Below are 7215 nucleotides of genomic sequence, written 5' to 3' on the forward strand. Positions count from 1 at the left end.
AGGCGCCTAAGGAGGGTTTCTGTGCAGAAGCCTGCCAAAGGACGGTGAACAAGGGAACCAAACCTGGTTTGGTGCGCAGAGTAAAACACAAGAGAGACTTTCACAAAAAGATGGCGAATAAACCCAGCCAGAACCAAATTAAATAAAATGTGGTCCACCGGTTTTAAGTTCGAGGCTACCAAGATAGCCTAAAACAGTACCAGGGCTATTTAAATAAACCGGCGTAGAAAAATAAGGTAGATACCACTGCCACTAGCCAAATCTTAATGAAACCCTTTTCTAAACAATGTTCCATGAGAGACAGACAAAAAGGGGTAACAATTAACCATTTCCATTACTCTGTGTAAGATGGATTGTACTTAGTCTGTGAGTTTAAAAAGACTAATAAAGTCAATGGCAACTTTACACGTTCCGGGAGACAGTAGTCAGTCCCAGAAAATGGAGTTTAGTGTTGGAAGTCTGAAAAAGACAACCCTGTGTCACTGCACTAAGGGTGCTGTGTAACACACATAAGAAAGATGATGCCTGTGGAGTAGGCGAGTCTCCACAGTCTATGAACACAAATGTTGAACACACACAGCAAAACACATGTAAGAGTGGGAAAAAAGGCTCACACTCTTACCAGGTGAAAAGAAAATCCTAGAAATCCAGCAATGTTCCTCTTCACACTTCCTTGCCATACATAATTAACCACTGTCCTTGACCTACTTCCCCTTAACATCCCAATCCCTTGTCCTAGTCACTCTTCCTTGTCCTAATTGTTCCACTTCCTCATCCTTGTAAGATCTGCCTCTGACCATTCCTCCTTGTCCTAGTACCTCCTCATTACCTTCATTCTAGTTCTTCCTGGTTCTAGTCCCTCATACTTGTCCTGATTCATCTTCCTAGGCTTTCTTCATCGTACTAGTTCCTCATCCTAGGGCATCAGAAGTCTCATCATTGTCCCCCTTCATACTCAGTTCTTTGTACTATCCTTAATTTTAGTCACTTTTCCTCACCCTAGTCTCCAACTCTGTTCCCTCTTCCTTAACCTATTTTATCTAGACCATTTTATGAATACTAATCCATAATGGAAGTATGTACTCTGAGCCCCTCTTCCTCAATCATCCTAGCCATTCTTTCTCATCCTAATCTTCCACCCAGCTTACTTGTTCCTCTTCCACCTCCTAGTCCTTTGCCTTGAGCTCATCTGCCACCTAGTTCAATTTCATACTCCCATCCCTTTTTCTAGTACTGGGGCCTCAGCCTCTTGCCCCCCACCCCTGGGGCCTCTGCCTCTTGGCCCCCCCGGGGCCTCTGCCTCTTGCACCACCCCTGAGGCCTCTGCCTCTTGCACCACCCCTGGGGCCTCTGCCTCTCGCCGCCCCCTTGGGCCTGGACCTCTGCCTCTCACTGCCCCCCTGGGGCCTCAGCCCCTGCCTCTTGCCGCCCCCCTGGGGCCTCATCCTCTTGCCCCCCGCGGCCTGGGCCCCCCCTTGGGCCTCTCAGCCCCCCCACCTTGGGCCTCTCAGCCCCCCCACCTGGGGGCCTCTAAGCCCCCCCACCCCTCTGGGGTCTCTGCTTCTTACCTCCCTCCCACTGGGGCCTCTGCCTGCCTCATGCCCTAACTCCCACCCCCCCCGGGCCCCTGCTGCTTGCCCCCCCGGGCCCCTGCTGCTTGCCCCCCCCGGGCCCCTGCTGCTTGCCCCCCCCGGGCCCCTGCTGCTTGCCCCCCCCGGGCCCCTGCTGCTTGCCCCCCCCGGGCCCCTGCTGCTTGCCCCCCCCCGGGCCCCTGCTGCTTGCCCCCCCCGGGCCCCTGCTGCTTGCCCCCCCCGGGCCCCTGCTGCTTGCCCCCCCCGGGCCCCTGCTGCTTGCCCCCCCCGGGCCCCTGCTGCTTGCCCCCCCGGGCCCCTGCTTGCCCCCGTGCCTCTGCCTCTTGCCCCCTGCTCCCTGGGGTCTCTGCTTCTCGCCTCTCTCCCCCCTGGGGTCTGTCTGCTTCACCCCCTAACCCCCTACCTACCCCCATAGGCCTCTGCTGCTTGCCCTGGGCCCCTGCCTTTCCCCCGGGCCTCTGCCTCTCAACCCCCTGTGCTTCTGCCTCTCGCCCCCCCTCCTCGTGCCTCTGTCTCTCACCCCCCTTACCCCTTGGGGTCTCTACCTCAGGCCTCCCCTCCACCTGTAGTCTCTGCCTCTCGCACCCCCTCCCCCCTCCCCCTGGGGTCTCTGCCTCTTGCTCCCCCCTGGGGTCTCTGCCGCTCTCCCCCTCCCCCCTGGGGGTCTCTGCCTCTCGCCCCCCCTTCCCCCTGGGGTCTCTGCTTCTTGCCCCTCCCCCCTGGGGTCTCTGCCTGCCTCATGCCCTAATCCCCTCACCAGCCCCCCCGGACCCCTGCCGCTTGCCCCGGACCCCTGCCGCTTGCCCCGGACCCCTGCCGCTTGCCCCGGGCCTCTGTCACTTGCCCCCCCCCCCCCCGGGCCTATGCTCCCCCACCAGGGCCTCTGCCTCTGAAAATCCCCCTGGCCTCTGCCCCCTCCACCCCCTGGGGTCTCTACCTCTGCCCCCCCCCCTCGGGTCTCTGCCTCTCCTCCCTTCCCCCTTGGGGTCTCTGCCTCTTGCCCCCCCTCCCTCTGGGCTCTCTGCCTCTCCCCCTGGGGTCTCTGCCCCCACCCCCTGGGGCTCGTCCTTGTTAGGCAGAATCCTGTGCAGTGCCCTTAGGGACCACTACACCTGATTAAGGTGGCAATACAAGTTTTACCTTTGGTACAAGCCTGTACTACTAAGTTATAGTGGTAGCAGTAACAGAGCAGCCAGGCTTATCTCAAGTGTATGAGCAGTAGCAGAGATTACACAAAGGGACCACAATTACTGTGACTCAAGCAAACACTGACTCAAGATTTCAGGTAAAAAATATAAGTACATTTATTTTTAAACCATCAGTTATAAACATCATCTCTATTAAAATTTAAACAAAACCACACGTTAAATATACTACAACTAACCAATTCACTTTGTATAGTAAGTCTCAAGGTAAGTACTCTGTGTTTGAATGAACCAGTGTTATGAACAAAGCACGATACCGCGGATACGGTTGCGATCACTTTTTGACAGTTCGGTCTACTAAATAAACGTGTCTCCATGACATGAAAAGCTACCGGGGCAAAAACACACTTAGCTCCTGAGATACCCAGAGGGAGTTGGAGGCAAAAATCACAGGCAATATTTAGGTTAGGCAGACAGTATTGAGAAACACGAGTTCAAAAGTCAAAGGGTCGGAGCCAGGTTTAGATGACACCAGAGACCTGTGCCGAAGATCACACCGTTAGACAGGTCACGATTCCATATAGGCCAAGAGTACTTGAATATTGTCAATGTTCGGAAGCAAAAGTTATAAGGAGGGAAGACAAGGACGAGCCTTGGAGATGAAGAAAAGGGATTCACCCAGTTTCCTCGAGTAGAACACAGTACCTTGTTTCCACGATGCAGCTGGAGCCCTGGCAGTTGTTCCTGTTGGTTTCCCGCAGACCCACGATTCCTGGAGCTTCGTTGTGAAGGGCGACGTCTGAAGGGGGTCCGCACCACACAGGGACGAAGCCGGCAGCAGCGACAACGAAAAGGTGTGCTCCTTAAAAACAGGAGAGGCTCAGCAGGTGGTTATCCGGACTACAGCAGTGTGCAGGGATTTCGACCAGGGTGGAGATCTCTGGCTGAAGATGAGCTGGTTATCCCCACCAGGCTCAAGGGAAGAAGACTCCGGACTGGATCTTAGTCGTCGAAGGGTAGATAGCTCAGGACTGCCGCAGGGCTTCACCGGGACGGGGTAGTTGCATCAGCTGTTCTCTCTGCTTCTCTTCGGTTCCTTGTAGTTCCAGAGGTGACTGACTTCTAGCCCAAGAGACCTGCCTTTTATGCGCAAAACCCCCATTCACACAGCCTGGCTGTCAATCACGCAGCAGAGGGTTGTCCAGCCGGGACAACCACCTCAGCCAATCATGGCAAAGTGCGACTTGGGTTTCCTAGGATACCCTGTGCAGGGGGTGACTACACCCCTCCCTCACATTCAGCCCACCTAGACACCCAGGCGCCTTGAGGAGGGCTTCTCTGCAGAAGCCCGCCAAAATGATGGTGAACAAAGAAGGCGAACCTAGTTTGCTGCGCAAAGTAAAACACAAGAAGGACTTTAACAAAAAGAAATGGCGAATAAACCCAACCGGAGCCAAAAGAAAGATGATTTGGTCAAGCGGGTTTATGTTCGAGGCTAATATAATAGCCAAGGACAGTACCACGTTTATCTAATATAATCGCGGTAGAAAAGTTTGGTTAGATACCACTGCCACCAGTCAAGTCGAAATAGTAAGAGAAAAACAATGCTCAGGGAGGTCCAGACAGAAAAGGGGTACAGATTAGCCATTTCCAGTACTCCATGTAAGATTGGCTGTACTGGGTCTGTGGTAAAAGTGACTATGTAAAGAAAGTCTAAAAGACAACCCTGGGTTACTACACTAAAGGTGCTGTGTAACCCATACAAGAACAGGGGCACTTGGAGTGGTGTGCTCCAGTGCCCAAGATCACACAATGAGTAACAACGCATAGGCTAAAACACATGTAAGAGTGGAAAAAAAGATGTCCACTGTTACCAGGTGGAAAAAATAAACTCTAGAAATCCAGTAAAGCTGCTGGGGGAGTCACTAGGTGAGGGAAATTAGCCCTAGAAGGAGAATTCTCCCTAACAGTTTCCCAAACGTTCTACCTGGGTGAAGTGCACAAAATGTCCCATGACTAGTGCTCTGGTGGTAAGATTGAGCAAGAGCAATTGAGATGGGTAGGTGTGGTTAGTATGGTGCATTTAGGAAGTTCATGATGTGCAGGAATAATGTTCTGCCGAGGGGCCTTTGCGTTTTTGCTGGGTCTTTCCAATCTTTCAGGGTCTTGTAATATTGGAGCCTTGGATGAAGAAGCCTTGGGTTGAGACTAATCTTGCCTGGTCCTTTTTTTCTAGGATTTTCCAGTTGCAGTTTTTTGATGATGCTGAACCAAGGGATCTGGTAGGTATATCATTTGGTGCTACATTGCAAAAGGCCTTGTGAGTCAGACAATGATTTTGTGGATTTTTTGTTGCCCCATCCACAGTATTTATGATCTAAAACAATAAAACCAAGTCCCTATGTTTGAGGCCGAAGATCACATGATACACATAAGTAGGAGATGGATATTTTTCTTGGGTTGGCTTATATACACACATGCTGTTGCAGTAATCAAGTTTGGATATAACCAGTTCCGGGGCCAATTCTATTTTAAGCAGGTGAAATTTGTTGAGCGTTCATCTCAGATTTCCTTTTTATAGTACCGGTCTCTTTATAGTGCCTATTCTGTGTCCTATTCCTGCTTCCCAGTCTCCTTTCCATGTCCAGTTTTGTTTCTCAGACTTTAGTGTAACCTTGTTCTAGACTGCATTATCCTCATTGTGGTCCCTATTCCTCATCAGGGGTCTCTGCCTCTTGCCCTGGTGGGGCCTCGGCCTCTCGCCATTTCACCCTGGTGGGGCCTTGGCCTCTCGCCATTTTGTCCTGGGTGTGCTCTCGGCCTCGGCCTCTGGCCCTGGCGGGGCGTCGGCCTCTGGCCCTGGCGGGGCGTCGGCCTCTGGCCCTGGCGGGGCGTCGGCCTCTGGCCCTGGCGGGGCCTCTGGGGCCTCTGGCCCTGGCGGGGCCTCTGGGGCCTCTGGCCCTGGCGGGGCCTCTGGGGCCTCTGGCCCTGGCGGGGCCTCTGGGGCCTCTGGCCCTGGCGGGGCCTCTGGCCCTGGCGGGGCCTTGGCCTGTGCCTCTCGCCCTGTTGGGGTGTCCCAGATTTTTTGGTGCCCCATCCATAGCATTTATGATCTAAAGCAATAAAGGCTAGTCCCTATGTTTGAGGCAGAAGATTGCATGAGAGACTTAAGTAGGAGATGGATATTTTTCTTGGGGTGGCTTATAAACACACACACATGCTGTTGCAGTAATCTAGTATGGTCCATTCTATTTTGACTGATAGGGTAGGGAGGGCTTTATTTTAGCAGGTGAAATTTGTTGAACATTCCTCTCAATCATTCCCTTTTCATAGTACCGGTCTCTTTATAGTGCCTATTCTGTGTCCTGTTCCCGCTTCCTAGTCTCCTTTCCATGTCCATTGTTTCTCGTATTCTTTCTCCCTCGCCTATCCTTCTTGTAGAAAGTCTGAAAGATCTAGTTCCAGCACCAAACCCATAGATCTTGAATTGCAGCAGTTTATGCCTGAAATACTGGTTGTATGTTGTCCCTTCAATATTGAATTCAAATGCCAATGATGTTTTATGAGGTTTTATTAAACCAAACACTTAAAACAGATTGTTCACTCTAACTCAACATACAAAAGATAAAGTTCCATTATTTCTAACTGAACAAGCAAAGAAGAAGCCAACCAGTGTTTCAACCTATCACAGGTTTTCATCCAGGCTACATTGAGACATATCTGTAGATCACTTTCCTTATCTGCACCGAATATCTTGAACTTGATATTTAGGGCTTTCCTCGTGGGCGCCCGTGAGGAAAGCCATTGGAGGGAGCCTGAAAGAGGTTCCTCCAATTTAGAAGCTAGGAACACTCCACTGGTTGTACATAAGCGATTCAAATGACAGTCTTATCACGAACACTGGCTACATTTTATTTCTTTTCCATTAGGTTGGGATGTTCTAAATATCAAGGGCAAGCTATTCAGCTTGTATTTGTTCAACTTGTATTTGTTGCAGATTAGGAAAGTTATCTACATATACGGTGTCAATTTCTTTGTTTGTGCTTGTTCAGTTGGAAGAAATAGAACCTATGTATGTTGAGAATTTGGTTGAATTAAACCGCATAAAACATTCAATTGAAATAAGAAATATTGATTGGACCATCAAAATACAACCAGTATTTATTTGAGGCATAAACTGCTGGCAATTTAAGACCTATGGGTTTGGTTCTGGAACTGGATCTTTTAAACATTATATAGCTTTCTCTAGACTCAGAGGGTGAGTCTTGGTATCATCCATGGTACTCTCCAGCTTACATTGCTTTCAAATTGTAGATTTGCATATATTACTGGTGGGGCCTCTGCCTTTTGCGCTGCCTGGGCCTCTGCCTCTCGCCCTGGCGGGGCCTTAGCCTTGCCTCTCGCCCTGGCGGGGCCTTAGCCTTGCCTCTCGCCCTGGCGGGGCCTTAGCCTTGCCTCTCGCCCTGGCGGGGCCTTAG

General features: G+C 51.3%; 1 long non-coding RNA gene across 1 annotated transcript in view; it reads left to right on the plus strand.

The window, feature by feature from the left end:
• The window catches only part of LOC138562837 (uncharacterized), a 36696-nt gene extending 31676 nt beyond the window's left edge, over positions 1-5020 (plus strand). The window contains exon 5 of the long non-coding RNA XR_011299350.1: positions 4974-5020. This is a non-coding gene — a long non-coding RNA (uncharacterized lncRNA). The remainder of the gene's footprint in view (positions 1-4973) is intronic.
• The last annotated feature ends 2195 nt before the right edge of the window (positions 5021-7215 follow it).

Source organism: Ambystoma mexicanum, unplaced genomic scaffold (assembly GCF_040938575.1).
Source record: "Ambystoma mexicanum isolate Mex_15411 unplaced genomic scaffold, UKY_AmexF1_1 Mex_scaf77, whole genome shotgun sequence".
NCBI lineage: Eukaryota > Metazoa > Chordata > Amphibia > Caudata > Ambystomatidae > Ambystoma > Ambystoma mexicanum.